This window comes from Cibotium barometz, chromosome 50 (assembly GCF_041138505.1).
Source record: "Cibotium barometz isolate CiBa-2024 chromosome 50, ASM4113850v1, whole genome shotgun sequence".
NCBI classification, from domain to species: Eukaryota; Viridiplantae; Streptophyta; class Polypodiopsida; order Cyatheales; family Cibotiaceae; genus Cibotium; species Cibotium barometz.
The window spans coordinates 1,694,763-1,714,778 of record NC_141095.1 but is presented as its reverse complement, the minus strand read 5'-3'; positions in this window follow the sequence as shown (position 1 = coordinate 1,714,778).

Sequence of the window (20,016 nt, the reverse complement as noted above, 5' to 3'; positions counted from 1 at the left end):
GGTGTTCACATTTGGCCAGTTGCGATTGAAAGTTGTCCATGGCTTTCTAGTTTACGTGAAGTACCTTACAGGTTATCGATTTGTGTTGGTGGTGGGAAGCAGGTGGTCGGGTGGACTTCATTAGTCGGGTGTTTCCTTACAAAAAACACAAAGCTGAAAGTTGATCTCTAGACATTTAAGTTACTTATTTAGGTAGGATTTTCAATTTTGTTAGACCGTTGGTAAATTGAGACGTCTAGGAGTGGCATCGGTTAGAGAGTCCTCATAAAAGATTGGATTGGAATAAACCTTACCAAGTGGGATAATCCTCTTTCTATCGATGATAGGTAGGTGAGATATCTTACAAGTGGTATTAGAGCTGGATCTTGCGATAATAGGGGATCTTAAAATTTTCATGTTGGTAACGGCACTGAGGAGGTGCTTAATGCGACCTTCGATCATTTGGCTATCAAACCGATTGATGAATGAAGAGCTTGGGCGAGCTACTTCTTGAATTATTATTGATTGTTGTCAATGACTTGGATGAAATTTTTACAATTTCTATCTACCAACGTGAACGTAAATTTGTGAGTAGAATTTTGAATCTAGACCTAGAAGCTGAACTATATATACTCCAAATCTTAGAAAAACTTATATTTTATATTTTTTGAAACTCTTGTGGTGGATGAAACCTTGGAAGTAGATGGAAAGATATGCTTCACAACTCGACACATTTACGACCAAATCACCAGATTTATCCTTAAGTATAGAATTTATTGTACTGGTACATTCCATCGAGGATTAACCAGAATCACGGATCATACTAGAATTTATTCTTTAGATCTTAACCAACAACCTTCCAAATTTGTTATAGAGATAAATAATCTCCAAGAAAGTGTAATACTTAAGCATGCAATCTTGTTTTCAAGATGTAATAAATAAGATGTTATCTTTTACACTTCTTGAAGTTTTGACTATATATATATATATATATATATATATATATATATATATATATATATATATATGTATATATGTTAATATATATATATATATATATGTTACATTTTCTTTTTTTCTCCTTAACAAGATGATGAGGCAGAGAAGAAGCTCTTACTCAAGCAGATGCAACCCTCTTCCTTCTTTGGTGAAGGGAAAGATATTGCTAAGGATGTTGAGGCATGGATTGAATCCATGAATGGTTACTTCTCTCTTGTAGGGACCAACGAGGCCAGTCAATCCATGTTGGCTAGTTTTTGTCTAACCAGAGATGCTAAACGATGCTTCTTTTTGAGGGAATTGGAACTTAGTTAAACGTTAGTATAGCCTATCACCTAGAATCTGATGGACAAATAGAAAGAACCTGATGGACAAATAGAAAGAACCTAATCGACAAATAGAAAGAGCGAATCAAGTCATTGAAGACATCATCAGGGCTTACTGCAGTCGTGACCCAAAGCTATGGTTACAATACCTACCATTGGTAGAATTTGCCTACAACTCAGCTTATCACAAAAGTATAGATGTGTCCCCATTCAAAGCTCTATATGGTCAAGATTGTATAACACCTTTAAGCTGGCCTCATCCAATGAACAGAGTTGAAGCGTCTAAACAAATGTTAGATATAACACCTTTAAGCTAGCCTCATCTAATGAACAGAGTTGAAGCATCTAAACAAATGTTAGATGATATGGAGAATAAAATGAAAGCCATCCAGAAAGAGGTTCAGGCTGCTCAGGATAGACAAAAACACTACATTGATGCTAAGAGAAGTGAGCGAATCTTTCGGGAAGGAGATATGCTCTTTCTAAGGGTACATCCCAAGAGAAGTTCTATATCCTTCGGGAAGTACAAGAAGTGAAGTCCTCGTTACTGTGGACCTTATGTTATCAATAGGAGGATCAATGACCAAACTCATGAGCTATTACTACCCCCTCACCTAAAAATCCATAATGTACTTCATGTAAGCCCTTTGAAGGCTTATGGAGCTATCTTTGATCATATCTTGAATGATGAGCAAGTTGTAATGCCCTCTCAAGGGACTTTAGAAATTCAACCAGATAGGATACTTAGTTCTAGAGAGAGAATCCTCAAAAACAGAGTCATCAGAGAACACCTAGTTCAATAGAAAGACTTTCTAGTAGAAGATGCTACTTGGGAAGATGAAAACAAATTGTATCAACATTTTTCTCACCTATTCTTGAGATGAGGACATCTTGATTTCTCTAAGGGGGGAAGGATGTAAAATACTTATAAGTGGTTGCCCTAAATTTTTGAAATCAAGCTTGGAAAGTTTTTCATGCTCATAATCCTTGTGTAAGTTATGATTAATAGTCTAGGCAAATGCTGTTACCCTAAAAATTTGTGGTTACCGAACACACATCAACTTTAGGCAAGCCCAATTTGATGGTTACTTTGTGGTTTTGAGGAATAAAGCTATATAGGATAATGCAAGGGGAAAAAAGCTCACGGGAAACACTAGGCTTGTTCAGAGGTAGCAAAGTAGCACACAAGTGTTAGAGAGAAGCTCTTTCACACTCCCAATGTGGGAGCCCACCCCTCATAGTTTTATTACCTTGGAATTTTTCAAGAGGAAAAATAAAATAAAATAAAAAATCAGGGTGGCCAACGATTTGCACCGACCACCTTATGCTCATTCTCTGAGTGCCCACTTGTCACCTAGGGTCCCTCCCTTTGCACACGGGTCTCCTAGATTACGCGCATGGGTTTGTGTCTTGGTGCATGAGTATATTTATTTCTCTTATATGAGTAAACTTATTTTTGTTACATGGGCTATCGAATGGAAACAAAAATGGAAGATTTTGATGATGATGGTAATATGTTTTAACTAATCCTTTGAATTAACCTAGAGATAAGGTAGGGCGAGGGTTCTTTCTAGTAGTTGCAAACTCGAGCTAGAAAGGTCCTTTTCTAGTAGAAAGTGAGCGAGGGGACACTCTCCTTGCTAGGAGAAGTGACTTTTTGCCACCATGACGGTTGGGACTCTAGATTGTATTGTAACTCGGTGCACTAAGATATTGATGATGTAATATTCTGCAATGTTTTAATGAGGAATCCCTCTTTATATGTGTCTTCACACCTTGTTGGAATGAATGTATTCATTAGGGGGTAAAGGAACCTGTTCATGAGGAATAATCAATGAACCATGTCGTACCTTGCACAAGTTCAAACATTGTGGTTAGTAACTTAGGATAAAATTCATAGGTTATCAGTTTGTGTCACTAGTAAGCGGGTGGTGAGGTGGACCCAATTAGTCGGGTGTTTCCTTATAAAAGACATAAAAATTGAAAGTTAACCCGTAGACATTTAAGATAGTTATTTAGGTAGGATTCCCAATTTTGCGAGACCGCTCGTAAATCGAGACGTCTAAGAGTGGCATCAATGAGACAACCAACCCTTCCAAAAGATTGGGATAAACCTTACCAAGTGGGATAATCCTCTATCTATATGCTAGGTAGGTGAGATATCTTACAAGTGTCATTCCATAGGGACCTCATAATATGGATCTTGTTTTATCTCAAAGAGTCTCACATTCGAGATCTTGCTTATTCTTAACACATAACTTAACAACTACAAAGACAAAATAGCTTCCTAGAAATCCAAAACTGCACCTTGCATGGAATGGTATCAAGATGTGGAACCCTTCAGTAATTACAACAATTGAAAAGTAAACACACTAATATCCAATATCTTTTCATAATAATATGGTGAAGATCTATCTTCCCCTCCTAAAAAAGTAATGCAAAAGAATCAATTATCTTCTTCAAAATTTGGTTCTTAACGAGAGGTGGTAACAAAGGAGATCCAAAAGAAAAAAACTTAAAGCATACATATTGGAAAAAAAATATTAATTGAGAATTTGACCATAGCAAGATAACCAATATTATTGGGCCTTACCCAACATGAGAAGGATTAATAAGCATATTAAAATTAATGAGAATTAAATATAGAGTAGTAACATCGTCGTCGCCCCCATGTATTGTGAAGATGAATTTGGGACATGCCGTAAATAACTCTAGTTTTTTAGTCCCCTCTGAGAGCATGCCAACTCCTGTCACAATTCCTTTAGTCTGCATAGACTTCATTCTCTGCACATTCACATGTCTAATTCTTTTATGCCAAATGTTTGTGTCTGCAACAATTCCTGAACCATTTGCAAACATCGCAGCACTCACTTCAGGCATGTTTACATTCAATGTAAATATTCTGTCCACTATGTTGCCTTTTGTAACCAACCTGCACTTGTCTTTAAAGTCTTCAACATAACAACCATCACGATTAAACTGAACCTGCAAACCCTGCTCAATCATCTGGCCAACTGAAACTAGATTCTTTGTTATATTCGGAACATGAAGTACATCTACAAGGTACTTCACTTTGCCATCCTGCATAGACAATGGCACATCTCCAACATGGGCAATTGGATGAGCAGTGCCATCCCTTGTTTCTACAAAACCTAGTCTTTCAAGGTTTTTCATCTCCTTGAACCACTCCCCATGACTTGTCATGTGGTTCGAAGCACCTGAATCAATGTACCATACATCATCTTTATGTGCTGCTTCAACATTTTCAGACATGGCATTAACAACATGCTGCATAACAAACAACCTTTCATTATTCTCATTGTTTTTGCTCGAAGGATGCATAGTTATTTTGCTGCAATTTTCCATTTTGCATGTCAGCCTGCTTCTTATAACAATCTACCTACACATGTCTAGGCTTACCACAATAAAAGCATCCACGTGTATCATTATACTGCCTTTGTCAATTTCCATGACCTCTTTGACTCCCCCTGCCTCTGAATTGGCCTCTTCCACCTGCGTGTTGTTGTTGTGAATTCTGGGACTGTTGTTGTTGCTAGTGCTTTGGCTATAATTCTGATTACCTGTTCGGCCACCTCCTTGGCCGTGTCCATGGCCTCCTCTACCTCGTCCTCTTCCTAAACTTGTGTCCTGAACTTGTGTAGAAGGAGTGTTACTCTGAACTATTTTTGTTTTGTAAAGACTCTTGGTCTTCACCCAAGATCTTCTCTCTATAATCAACATAGACACCAAATCTGTGAAATTGGGAATGTTTTCCCGAGTATGAATAGACATCTTGAATGCCTTGTATTGTGGCCCGAGACCACGTAGACAGACTTCCACCTTATCATCATTATCTACTGAAACGCCAATAGATGCAAGGGATTCCACCTTATCATCATGATCTGCTGAAATGTCAATAGATGCAAGGGATTCCACCTTATCATCATCATCTACTAAAATGCCAATAGATACAAGGGATTCCACAATACCCTTGATCTTCAATGCATTGTCATTCACAGACATACTCTTTTTCTCCACAATATGAAGTTCATTATTCAACTGTATCTTTCGTGCCTTGGTATTCGTTTCATAGAGTTTTACCAAGGTGTCCCATGCCTCCTTGGGAGACTTGGCATCATGTATGTGCCCAATCATGGTCTCCTGTATACTGATAGAGAGCCAATACATAACTTTTTTGGCTCCTTGGTTCCAATCCTTGAACTCTTTCACATTTGCAGCAGTCGGATTGATCTCCGGTATCTCTGGTGCCTCTTCATGCTGCTCACCTTCTTTGTAGTCCCAGTAACCCTTTCCCATCAGGAAATTTGTCAACCTAAACCTCCAAGCATGGAAGTTGTTCTTGTCAAGCTTCTCAGCAACAATCTAGTTTATGCCATCATTTGACATCTTGCCAGACACACAAATTTACCAAAAATAGCACTCTGGCTTGTCTTGCACAAACTGCTGTATTTTTTTGCAGCGGTACTGTACTACACTCAAATGTCACAACCAGTGATCTCAATGTGCATACATACACCCAATGGCAACTGTTTAACCTCCTTGTAGCACACACAATGTCTGCACAACCAATCTGTCTTGCTGCAGTTCTTAAAAACAGAGTTCTACATAGAATCGATGACTTACCCGCAATGCTCGAAATCGCGTGCTTTTCGAAAAACAGAGGTCCTAACGCACCCGAAACGCGTTTTTGACCCAAATTTTTTTTTGTTGATAGGACAATATTGTTGCCCAATAGCTTTACTCCCACGAAGAAAGCTCCTCAATCAGAGATCGTTTGTCGGTGCCTCCCGTAGAGCTCCCGACAAGGGTATAGTTTGCCAACACAAATAGGGAAGAGTAGATGAAACTCTTACCCTCGTACCGCTTCCTGTGCTTCTCTTGCTTGCAGCTCAGCCCTTAGCATGAACCAGGCTCTGATACCATGAAAAGATGCAGGGGAGAAGAGAGCTTGAGCTCTTGCAAGCACACACACACACACTCACAAAACCCTAAAAGAGAACACACAAGGTGAGAACACACAAAACCCTAAAAGAGAACCCACAAGGTGAGAGCTGAAAATCTTCTTCTTCTTCACACAACACTTAACACACCATATACAAAGATAAGAGTACACACTATATGAAAAGGTACCCAACCAAATACATACTAGGGTTCTCTATAGTGTGAACCCAACTAAATGAGTTGGCGCTATAACTATGCCAGTCTCTAGAATGGCTGTCACATAGCCTGTCATCCCACTGGCCGCATATCACCCATGATCTCACCAACCATGCCAATGTGGGGCCTATCTCCCAGGCGGGTCATCAGTGTCCACCGCCTCACTAGATGAGCTCGATATGTCAACAATTCTTTGGAACTATGGACACTCTTCCATAGAAGCTTGGGACATGCCATGAATAACTCTAGTTTTTTACACCCAAAAAGGTGCTTCAAAATTGTAATATGAGGTGACAAAAACCTTCTAGAAGGTGTGGGCTAGGCCTAGATCAATTCACATAACAAAAAGAATGAACTTTTTTAGCACGAAGAACCAAAGTTTTTCATGTCTATGAATAATTATTCATATATGAAAAAAATTGTCACCCACCCATATTTATGAGTCACTCACCCATACTTGTCAATTATGTACACATTTAAACGTCTTTGTCCTTCTTTCTCGTTTTTTTTTCTTTCAATTTTTCCTCTTCTTGTTGCCGTGCGCCTCCTCATTGCTTGCTCTCCTATGCGCTCATTGCTTGTTGTCCCATGTGCTCATCCTTACTCGTCCACACCATATAGACTCGATCGTTCATCAACAATTATGTTAGGGTATGGGCACTCACAACACTTGCTTTGTTGGTTGATGTTCAATCTCATGTTTTAAAGAGCTTCCTCGCTATGATTTCATTAAGAATCTCTATCTATCTATGCATGTGTGTATTATCACAATAATAATGGTTAATGAGTCAGAACCCATCCCATGAGTCTCTATGTCAGTTTTATTTCTCTTTGACAAGGCCTTTACATTTTCTATCTTGGTCATACACTGCCAAAATCACAAACCCTCACAATTTTAGACACAAACTGAATCTTGTTGTCACACTATCATGTTATTTTATCAATTGAACACTCTCTTTTAGCCTTCCTAGGCACTACAACAAAAATATATACATATCTGTTTGAAGTAAAATGCCATGAAAAACCTAAGTGGTTTTTCACACCAAATTGACCCCATCCAATCAAGGGATAAATGTAAAATCTTGACATTCACACCCTCTTGAGTGTTGCCTTGACCACCTTTATTGCCTTGAATAGAGAAATTTCTACGTGAAAACCTCAGATATTCATGGCAATGGAAAACCTAGCTTTTTTTCTCAGTAGGAGAAATCGTTAAAAATTTATCTTTTCTCCTTTCTTGCATACTAACTCTCATACATCCTTCTAACATCATCTTGTACAATATAACAAACTTATTGTTTGGTGACGTGATTATCTCTTAGAAAATCAAGTGTGAAAAAACCACCCTGGTCTTTTAAGCCTAAAAAAATCTTAAGCATTGCATGTGTTACTAACTTGATCTTACTTTCTACCTTCCTAATCAACATTTAAAAGACACATCTTTTGCATGAATATCTCAAGATATTCACGATCATGAAAAATCAAATGTCAGAAGAATCGTTTAAGAGTGTTAACACTTATTGCATATTCTAATAACTAATGAAATCATTCTAACACCCTTTTTTTAAATCATTAATTACTGATGTGAACGAGAAACTAGATTGGTTTTTCATGCCAGAAGAAGTTATATAAAAATGGTTTAATTGTACTTATGTGAATGAGAAACTAGATTGGTTTTTTCATGCCAGAAGAAGTTATATAAAAATGGTTTAACCCTGTTTGTCTTGACGAACCATCCTAACTTGATTTTTCTTCAAATTACTCACATTTTTGTGTGTGTGAATGTTCACGCTATTCACAACGTGAAAAGCGATACTAGTTTTTTATGCCTAAAGGAAATTCATCCAAAGCATCATGTATTGTACAAATAACTTCACTAAAACAAGTTGCACCATTAACACACACACACACTCTCTCTCTCTCTCTCTCTAAAAAAAAGGCAAGGTAAATGAGGAGTCTTCCTACCAACCAGCTTAAGGTTGACAAATTTGATTCCCATTGTTATAGGATGACTCTCCATAAGAAGGAGCGCGAGGATTTATACTATGCATCCTCAGAGCTAGAAACCTCTGGTGGAGAGGTTTGAACCAACCCAACTAAGAAAAAGGAAAAAAAGAAGATATCAAGGGCGTAAAAGCTCACTTGGGGATGTACCTTAGAAATGAGGTTGGAAGGATCATCAAATAGAGATGTACTAGTAGCTAATGGTCTCTTTTTAGTATCATTCACTAGAATGCCTACTCTTCCTAGAGATCCTAGAAGTCAAAGTCAAGTTGGAAGCAATCAGGTTGGACGAGGATGCACAATAGCTCTTCGAGGTAATCAATGCACAATAGCTTCTTGAGGTAATCAATGCATAACAGCTTCTTGAGGTAATCAATGCACAACATCTTCTTGAGGTAATCAAGAAGCACAACAGCTTCTTGAGGTAATCAATGCACAACAGCTTCTTGAGGTAATCAATGCACAACAACTTCTTGAGGTAATCAATGCACAACAATTTCCTGAGGTAATTATACCCCCAGCCACAAGTACACACACATAGGGTGGAATGAAAGGATCTTCCATTTGACATAATGCTGAAGGAAAATATATTTAACAACAATGGTATGGAATATTCAAATGTCAAGGAGAGAGCAGATGAACTAACTAGAAGAGTAGTATCAATGATAATGTAGATTAAGCCCATGGATAGGTATAGCTAGATATATCTTCACAAATTACAGAAGCTCCACATGAACATGAAAGATGATTGGGCCTATTACCTAAACAATGAACTTTATGCATACTTGCCACCACAACACCAAAACAAGGTAATAAATGTGTACATGCTCACACAAACAATTTGAGCCATATGACATGTACACCACTCCCCACTGAAGAGGACATGTTTGTAAAACCAACCAAGATGAGCCAAGAGGATCGTGTGGAACACATAGAAGAGGTAGATGCTCTCATTAGTAAGCACTAAAGAGGTTTTGGCAAGTATGGAAGCAAAGAAGAATAAAGGAGCTATAATAAAAAAGACCCCTGTAACGTCATGCCCTTGTGCAGCAAAGGGGTGACATGAAGTTTTAAAAGAAAAAGAGTATGTGCAAGAAGACCTACCTCCTTCCCCATCTACTTTCTCTACCATGGTAGAGCCTGACACAACATGAATTGAATGTGTCACTTTCATTAAACCACAAAAATGTATAACAACAAAAGCCCTTGACATTTTATACAGAATTTGTGCAGCACATAGTGGAAGTTATAGAGAAGCCGCTAGAGGAGATAGTGTAGCCTACAATCCTCAAAGAGACCCAGGTAGCCTCCCCCTTCATAACAAGAACACCCAATAGAGGATAAGGAAGAAGAAGCCAGAAAAAAGAAGAGGCTCAAAAGGTTAAGGATGTACTCCAATAGAAAGAGGTGCCCCAAGAAGAGATTCCAAGGGTAGAACAAGTTTTATAGGAAGAAACTCCTCTTGCAAAAAAGGTAACAAAGTCAGCACCATCCACACTGAAGTAGAAGAGGTTAGACCCTCAAGGAAACATGAAAGATTTGAAGATGTAGTAGAGTTAGAGGAAAGACCAAGAAACGTACAGCGGAGATTCCCTCTTAAGGATCTTACCATACAAATGCTAGCCCCATGGTTCCTCATAGATCCTCTGCTCTTGTCTCTGAGCCACATCGAGCCTAACCTTTTGAGTTACATGAAAGCTTTGAAACATTTCCTTGGGAAGAAGTATAGAGATATGGAATCTTACATGGAAACCCCATCAAAGGAGGACATGAAAATGAAGGATTAATGTTTGATTGCCACCACGTCTTAACTAGCTACATACTGGACATGAATCAACACTTGCACAGGAACATACTAAAAGCTTATGAAGAGGAATTAGAAAGAAGACAAGATAAGATGATTATAGAGAGGGAAAGAAGGACCAAGGCCAAGCAAGAGATCGAGGAGAATAATAAAAAACATGAAGCTACATTGAAGGAGATAAATGTCCATCTAGATGTAATGAAGTCATGTTTCGACATCAATTTGAAATACCTACAAGAACAAAGGAAATATTTGGCTATTTCTGGAAATTATTCACAATAGGTGAAAGTGTGGAGGGAAAATTTAGGAAAATTGTTCTCACAATAGGTGAAAGTTATGCGACTCCAAAAATAGATCATCCTTGGTGGGATATTTATGGGTGACATGTGGTACTTGTGGAATATTTATGGGTGACTTATTGTGGGAGGATTGAAAAATAGCTTGCAACATTTTCGTCTAAATCAAATCCACCTATGCAACGTCATATACCACAAAAATACATGGCTACTTTTATCCATATAGCCATATCAACTTAACAACAATGACATGTAATATTGGTGTTCATTATATGTATATGCATATCCATATATAAAATAAGTATAAAATTATTTATTCATATATATTTAACCAACATAATAAGTTAGTCATCTAAATACATATGCATTTATATAATATTAGTTAGCATGTAATTATACATTGTAATTGTACATTTCATTAAATTGTAGTTACCATCATTATTTCTAAAAACAACTTAATAATGATTATAAGGATTCGAAGTAACAAAAAATCTTTTGAGATCAAGTTTTACAAGCTGGTAGAGACACCTTATTAAATATGGGCCTAATAACCTCCTCACACAATGAATTTCAAGGCTAATAACCTCCTCACATTGACTAACAAATAGTAAGCTAATATTACTTCTATGGAAAACCTTTCACCACTTTCCTAGCTTGCTACTAATTTTTAAGCTCTCTACTATAACTCATCACATTGTTATCTTCGTTCTTCTTTAGTATTTGTTGCATGCCTTCCTCCCCTAGTTTGCTAGAGTTGTAAATCATAAAGTTGATTGTCTCAACCACAAGAACAATGAAGGCAGAGTTAATTATTCGATGGGTTACAGATGATGTATCAACTGCATTGTCTTCTTGAAGCTTACCTCTGAAGCACAAAAAACTTCTTGTAAGTCATCAATATCTGGAAAAGTTTCATTAGCCATTGTATGCCATGGATAGCTTCAATGCTGTGATAGACATTGAAAGTGAGTCATCACTCGACTTGGTGAAAGTTCCTTCTAATGTGGATATTGAAGGTAATCTTCATCATGTCATTGCTCAAGATTATTATTGACACATATATTATGTGTCTTAAAAGATCCCAAGTTAGGGATTCTAGCAATACAATAATCAACCTTGAGAGCTCTCCAAGACATTCCTCCAGTATGCCTCATGATGCAAACCATAGTATGCCATCACTTCCATTGGGAGTTGTAGACCTGGATTCTGATGTGACAATGGGGAAGAGGTATCTCAATACCTTATATACTTGACCAATAGAGGAGCCTTAAACTTAAGGTGTATATTGCTAACATTGTGAATAGGATTAATTTTGTGTCAAAGAGGTTCCAAGGCAATATAATGGGGACCTTGTCATGGAATTCCCACCTACCTTTGGGAAGATTAAAACAACAGATGGGATGGAGAAAAAAATTGATAAGAATTTGTGGACAAGACCAATGACTTCTAATATGTCACTCAATTGTACAATTCGGATGAGTTGCTGTGTGGGGTCCATCGAATGCCACAGGGGAGGCTGCCCATACTACCTAAACAATAACAAGTTCAAAATCACATTTTTCAAAGGATATCTTTCAAAAGAAGTGTGACTTGCGAATAATAAATTAAGGAGGAAAAGAACAAGATAATAGTATGCCACGTTTGTCGAAGAAGGCCTGCTCTCATTGTGTTGTCACTTGCAATTGTCAAGTCTACTATGTTATACCTCTTTCTGATATAATGACATGACTAATGGTACACATTGATGACCACAATCACCATGTGCAACTAGGCACTTCTAAAAGGGAAATAGAAAAGACTAGGCAACTAGTTGTAGATGTGTTGAAGGTTGACAAGAGCACTGGACTAAGAATGAATGTGGCAAAAGAGTTGTTGATGTGACACTACTACAATGGTTGGGGATGCTGAGCTAACCAATTTCTTGGAAGAACTAAGTCCTTTGGTGGAGAACCAAAGGTAAGGGATATAAGATTTAATTTAATTTCAATGCATTGATGATATTAATTTGTTACTTTTCTAATCATCCATCAATCTAAGGGAGAATCATCGCCTAAGAGAGATAAGAGCAAAGATGCCTATTGGAGAAGGCTACGATAGCTTGTTAGCACTTAAAAATGGTATACATTTTTCCATGGTATTCGATTCCCAAGACAAGGAATGCTAGAGGAAAGATGCTTTCTATTTAAGATGTCCACCAAGGGACGTGCCTCTAGAGTGGATATTGTGAATCAAGTGAGGATAGAGGAAAGTGTAGATTTGACCCTCTCATGGATTATGTTTGGCGACACTCACAGAGTGCTATAATGGAAGACAATGGCATGCCATGTGTATGATCCTAGGTATATATTAAGTCTTGGATGTGTATGAGGGAGGACTTATTGATTGGGACACTAACCTTGTATCATCTAATTTGATTTGTAGTGTGCAAGGACTAATGACTATTGCAACTTGCAAAATGAAAGAGAGGATGAAACTAGCTAGACACTATTATGGAACATGCTAAATAATACAACGAGGGAATGTGGCTTTGTTAATGGCTAATTTTATTTTGGAACTTGCTAAATAATACAACGAGGGAATGTGGCTTTGTTAATTTTTATAGGTTTAGGCTTAGGCCAATTGGAGAGCCGTAAGGGTAGTGTATAATGGGGGACCCTGAGCAACCCATGGAATAACAAGAAAGGTCTTATCTTTTTCATTGGAAACAAAGTCTACACTAACACACTACAAAATATATCAAGAAAGCACTCCAACAAGAACACATCACATCATGTGAATCATGGAGAACTTGCTAGACAAAGGAGGATGCACTCACCCAAAAGAGAGTATTAAGGAATTGTGGAGGGGAGGATCTACTAAAGAGCTAAAACATGTGTCATCTCTAGACAATTGGTTTTCTTGGTGGGAAGTGAGAATAGAACATTGGGGAAATCTCACATCCATGGTAATATATATCTTGGCATTTCCCCTTAATCTTTGAGATTATTATGAGTTTATTTTAGTTTTCTATCCATGATTATGTTTCACATTCATGTACATGTGGAAAAAAGTCCATGAGAAGATGCTTGCCACTCCTAGAACAAATTTGGTAGAGAGTATACATGGAAGTTGGCTTGTAGGGGTGGGGTGTAAGACAAATATCTTACATTCATGTAGATGGAAAAAAGTCCACCAAAAGATGCTTGCACTCCTAGAACAAATTTGGCAGAGAGTATGCATGGAAGTTGGCTTGTAGAGGGGAGGGTTACAAGACAAAGATCTCATTTTAAGGGAGGGGTACAAGACAAAGATCACATTGTATGATGCATGCATCTTAGATATAGAAAATTATTTACTAAAAAGTGCAAAGAAGCATGCTTATATGATTGGTAAACATATAGGAGATGGTGTTTGGCTTTATATTGATGCATTCACTTCGCATTCTATATTGCTAGACTTAAGCAAGTATGTACACTAAATTTGTAGACTTTCCCATTTGATATTAGGCGTATAGTAAGGCATTGCTTTATATATTCCAGATTTGTCTCATCATAAACAAATAGGTGCTCATTCTTAGTTAAGATGGTAAAGCACCTTACATTACATTGGGCAGGAGTGGTTCACGTATTTCCCTTCCCAATGGCAAGACCGCATCCTCGCATCACCCAAGTTGGTGGTGAAGCATTGCCGAACGATGGGTATGGTGGAAAGTGTAAATGGTTTAGGATATGCAATGAAGTTCCCAAGAAGCTAGAGACTGAGGTGAAGTTAGAGACCAAGGTGAAGTAGTGTAGTTCAAGACCGATTTGTAGCCAGATGTTAGGGAAGCTTCGAGTAGTTGTGATGGCAAATAGCTTGACAAGGTAGCACGGAAAGTGATAGGTGATGTAGAGGTTTATCATGCTCCAATCCTCCATGGTTGTGGGAGTGGTGTGGACCCTTCACTATGTTAGAAGCAAGATGCACCCTATGATTGGCAAAGTGCCAAGATCCCATGGAATGACTGGCATTGGTAGATGGAGGTCCGGGACGTCTTGGCATGAGAGGGTAGTATGCCCGAATCTCAATGTGATGCATAGAGATTGGGCTTTTGCTTGACAAATACATTGACTAGGGCAAGGTTTTGAGCATATAGGCATGGAAGCTCGCTAAACGTACCTGTAGGGTCAAGGAGGGTCCTCTAGGTGATGGATCATACTATGGGCCAGGCTTGTGCCCACCATGGTCCCCTATCCAGAGATGTACAGGGTCCAAGGTATGACCCTAGGAACTGTTCTTTCACAAACCTGCATTGAGCATCATCTTTGACAGCCATCTAGGTACCTTTCTGGATGGGGGTCCATGATGGTGGTGGGCTAAGGGTGGGCTCATGTAGAAGCTTCTTTCGATGAAGACTCCAACACTCTACTATTTTTGACACTTGTTTGTTTGCCTTTTTTGAATCTTAAACATGGTTTGAGATTAGGAAATTGGTGGTTCATGTGTAAACGAGGTGGACTAATAAGGTGGGCATGAATGAGGTTACATTATCCATGAGAATGGAAGAATTTAGGACACCTAGTCTGGAAGATACATTGGTAAACCGCGAACTATGGTGGGTGGCTTTTTGGATATGGCCGAAGGAAGTGGGAGCATCTTGAGTCTTTGGTTGAAATGTTAGTGTGGACCACTCTTGCATAAAACATGGTGATGTCAATGGGAAGAAGGGAAGCATTACAGAGCCTCTAGTTGAAAAGTTGGTGGCTTGCTCTTGCGTAAAAGATGGTGATGGGCAGCGGGAAGAAGGAAAGCATTGTAGAGCTTCCATAGCTTGGGAGTGAAATTTTAGAATGCCGTACATTGCCGACCTTGGGCATGTGGCACCGCTTTAACCTTTTGGGCATCTCTCCCTTTCTTGAGGAGCATGGATGCAGTCAATTTGTGTGCCTTGGTGGAGGGAGATGTAGAGCATGGTTGGTTGAATCACCCCATTATGTGAAGATCTCCATTTAAATGCATGATGGCTCTATGGAGGATTGCAATTGGGATGTGTGTGAATGGGAAAGAGGATTATTTGGTGGCATCTTCACGAAGTCTCAACATACCATCTGCACATGGTAGCCTTCGCAAGTGTACAAACGTTAGAATTGTGCTTCATGGATGGAAAGAGGGTTAGATTGAGCAAGAATGAGACTCAATGAAGATAGACTAGGCAAGACAACTAGATCAAAGGTCAACATGTAGGGTGTTGGCATGGGGCATGGATGTTACATGCAAGAATGGGGGTCGATGAGACAAAGTGCCTTGATAAGGTGCAATGGAAATTGTGGATGTGTTGACAAAAAGCATAAGTGCATAAATGGCTACCTGATGGACCACAAGGTAGGAAGGATGGTCCACTTATATGTGCCTAAGTGTCAGTGTGGCGAATGGATTGTGAGTGAAGAGGATTTTCTTTACAGGTTTATGATGTACGAGATCTTATTTTAGGTTTGCGAATGGTTTAGCAATTAGGCTATTCGAGTAGCAATGTACTTGCAAACAATCCCAGGGGTACCAACTCTACTCTCTGTTGGAGAGTGCTCTACCCACCCACTAGGGAGGCGCTATACCCACTCATCTCACACTGGGGAGCCAAAATAAGTAGTAAAAGCAGGGTGACGTGGTTACCTACACTTATCCATCATCAGGAAGAGCGGGGATGTAGGTGTGTCATTGATTATTGATTTACCAAAATGCCAGGTAGGAGTTGGATGAGGGCTTCTGCTCATGCAGCCATTGGCTTCTTAATGAATAAAAGTCTCCACCTTTATCAATAAAGCAGTAATGATGGTTGGTGAAAAAAAGACTTGAGGGAAGTATTATACTTTCTTAAACCTTTTTTGACGATGGAATAGGATCGGGTTGGTTAGTCACAGTAGAGGGCCAGAATCTTAGTTAGGTTTCAAGCTCATCGTGATGCATGCAAACTACATGCTACAAACTATATGATGGTAAGTTTGCCTTGGTGCATTGGTGTTGTTGCGCCAGTTTGCTTGGAAGTTATGTTGGCGGAATGGGGTGAGGTGGTTCTTGGTAGGTAGCCACCTTGTGGGTGCGTCAATGAAAGCCTTGCTTGCTCGTCACTCACCCTCTTACACACACACACATACATACTCACCTAACAAGTATTACATTAAGACCCAACATTAAGAGTTGCTTCCACATGCACAACAAAGTGGTCATGGAAAAATCCACCAAAGACAAGAAGGGAGCATAAGAAAGGTGAAGAGAAGGGTCCATTTTCTCTTAAACTTCTTGAAGTAAGACTTCTGGTATATTAATCCAAATTCAACTTCTTACACAATGTCCTTGAAGTGCACCGTGAGCCTTTTTGCATGACAGTGTATGCATGGAAGCTCTTTTTGTTTTACATTTTCTTTTCTCTTTTCTTTTTTAATTTTTATAAAATAATATGCTTGCAAGACTCCAACAAACCAAGACTATGCCTTTGACTAGAAAATCTCAAGTGACTTTAGATACTTATGCTAATACCTAGACTCGTGACTCTCTTTATGATTATGGAAAAATAAGACTTTGCCAATGGTAAGAAAACCAATTGGTGACTTTGTGTGCAAAAACTTTTTATTTCATTTTTGGTTTATTATGCATGGTGTTGTGCGAGAAAAAGATTGTGCCTTCAACCCAACAATATTGCTGACGAGATGACTCAAAATTTTAACTCTTATGCCGGCCATCTTTAGGCATGAGAACTCAAACTTAGAACACTAATGCAAGGGGATACCATTTAGTGTATACATTTAAGATCCAAGGACTATTGGGTCCTTTTAAAAAGTTTTATAAGGGAGCCAAAACTAAGTATGGTTTCAAAATCATAAATCATGCGACTTGGCAAAGAAAAGCTTTATAATGGGCCAAAGCCTTCTGAAAAGCTTTATACGGGGGCAACTCGTTGGCACATCCTCCTCTATTGTCTCTAGGATTCTCATTCTTCCATTTTTTTAAAGGAATTTCTATCATGAGGGCCACTACGTGAAAAACCAATAAATTAGCTAGGTGGGAATTGCATAACTGACTTTGCGCTGCCCAAAATGCTTGGCTTTCCACCTGTTTTGCTCCACATATTGTTTCACACTTCCTATTAGTTTGTAGGCTAGATAAGGTTTCTTGTGAGAGAAACTTCTTCTACGGGCCTGATTGCTCTCGTGTAGGATCAAGAAAGAGCTACTAGGATCAAAAGTGGAGACTTTTATCAAAGCTTCATATAATAATTAAGGTCTAACCCAAGGGTTTTCTTCTTTGATGACCTCAAGGTAGGATGTATCCAGCATGTCATTAAAAATATCAAAAGTTTCAAATAAATCCATAATAATGTTAGGTGTTGGTGGTTGCACAAGAAAGAGATTAAACCTGGTTGGGTTTGTTTTTTCATTATGTGCCTCTTTCCATTTGAGTGTCATCTTCCATCTATGACTCTAGTTCTAGAAAGTCCTAGACGGCCCTACTAGAGATTTAATAGGCATGAAGTATTGGATTCACCACGTTGTGCTAGCATACAACCTATACAAAATTCCAATGTATCAATGTGGATATGGCTTTTCTTACCTTGTCAGAAAGAATATCATTGGAATCACTTCCTTCAGATGATAAAGATGCACTGATCATGTATAGAGAAATATCTTTCCATCAAAATTCTTAAATGTAAACCCAATTTTGTGTAGCACCACATCCAAGGTAGCCAATAGCTGCATCCGATTTTCACAATAAGACAGGTATAGAATAGGGCTATTTCTCTTTCTTGTCCCTTAATGGCTACTCCAATATTTTTATTAAGATCCACATTAAGGCCTTCATTTATACCTTCTTAGCAAAGATTTGACATTCAAGATACGATATCTTTCCCTTACATATCAAACAAGCACTTGTTTAAGGGGACTTCCTTGAATGGGATGTTGTGTTAGATTCTAGATTTGTAGAGATCTAGTGATTGGGTGAGCCCTATGATTAGCCAAGTTCACCTTTATCATTTGCTCATCCTTTCTCTGATAAATGTTGTTGGTTCCCCAGTCATGGATTATTAACAATTGTGTCATGAATGGCCTAGCTAGGATAAGATCATAGTTTGTAGGCCTATGGAAATCAATAATAATAAAGGTATGTTCAAAGGTAATTCCATGCATTTTGTTGACTTTTCTAAATGATCTTTCTAGCAATCCATCAGCCATTTGTACAAAGACTCCCTTGGGTTCAAGGGTAGGTTTTTCCACTTTAACCAACAAGCTTTAGTCGTTATACTCACTCCACCATCAAGGATTGATGGAATTTGATATCCCTTATAAGAGATGGGAATTGTGACATTCATATCCTTACCTTCATAGCACTAGTATTCTCTAAGCTTGTTAATTGGAACTTTTGGAATACTCTCATCACTATCAATTTTAGAATCTCATTCTTTATCATCTGACTCTTCATATTTGGTTTTAGCTTACCTCCTAACTAATCTCATACATCGTTCCACATTGCAAGCTTGCCTTGTAAAAGTTATCCCAAGGGAATGGTGATTAGAGTAGACAAAATAGTCTACAGCAACACCACATCATCGCATGCTTGCCTTGTAAAAGTTATTCAAAGGAATGGTGACTGGAGTAGACAAAATAGTTTGCAACAAATCCACATCACTGGATTGCTTATCTCTTTGTAGAAGTTATCCCAAGGGAATGATGACTGGAGTAGACAAAATAGTCTACAACAACTCCACATCGCAAGCTTGCCTTGTAGAAGTTATCCCCAAGGGAATGATGATTGGAGTAGACGAAATAGTCTACAACTCCACATCCCTAAATTTCTTATGTCTTTCTTGAGTGTGGTCCCCCTTGGGAAACCGTATGGACCTTGTCGTAAAATGGTCCAAGGTCTTCTAGCCTGTGGTTATTCTCAATTCTTGGATTATTGTGGAAGAGTTTTTAAAGACCACCCCATTAGGGAATCTAGGTCAAATCCATTTTTAAAAGTTCTCAAAAGCGAAGTGGCATTAATAATAGATGGAACTTTAAATCTTTGTGGAGATTGAGGAGTCATATGTGACCGAACATTTTTAGGTTTGGATCTTCCAGTTGTTTAAAAAGAAATCAAAGCGAAGAGACTCAATCTTCGTAGGAGGAATTGTTTCTTTGGTCTTATAAAAAACTCTTCCTTTCCAGCGAAGTCTCTATTTTCATCTTCTTTCTTACGAAAACAATAGATCCCTTACCAATAGATCTAGCCTTAAAGTTAGTTATAATCAATACTTCATTGTCGGACTCTAGTATGGTAGATATAGGTGTTGTATGATAGGTTGAGGAATCTTTAATGGTCCTAACACTCCCTTTATCTCTTGTTATGTTTGGCTAACCAACTCTTGAGTTGCCACCAAAAGGTGCTCCTTTGCCTTAATAGGGTAGGATATTGTGCTATTTTTTTGTGAGAAGAGCTT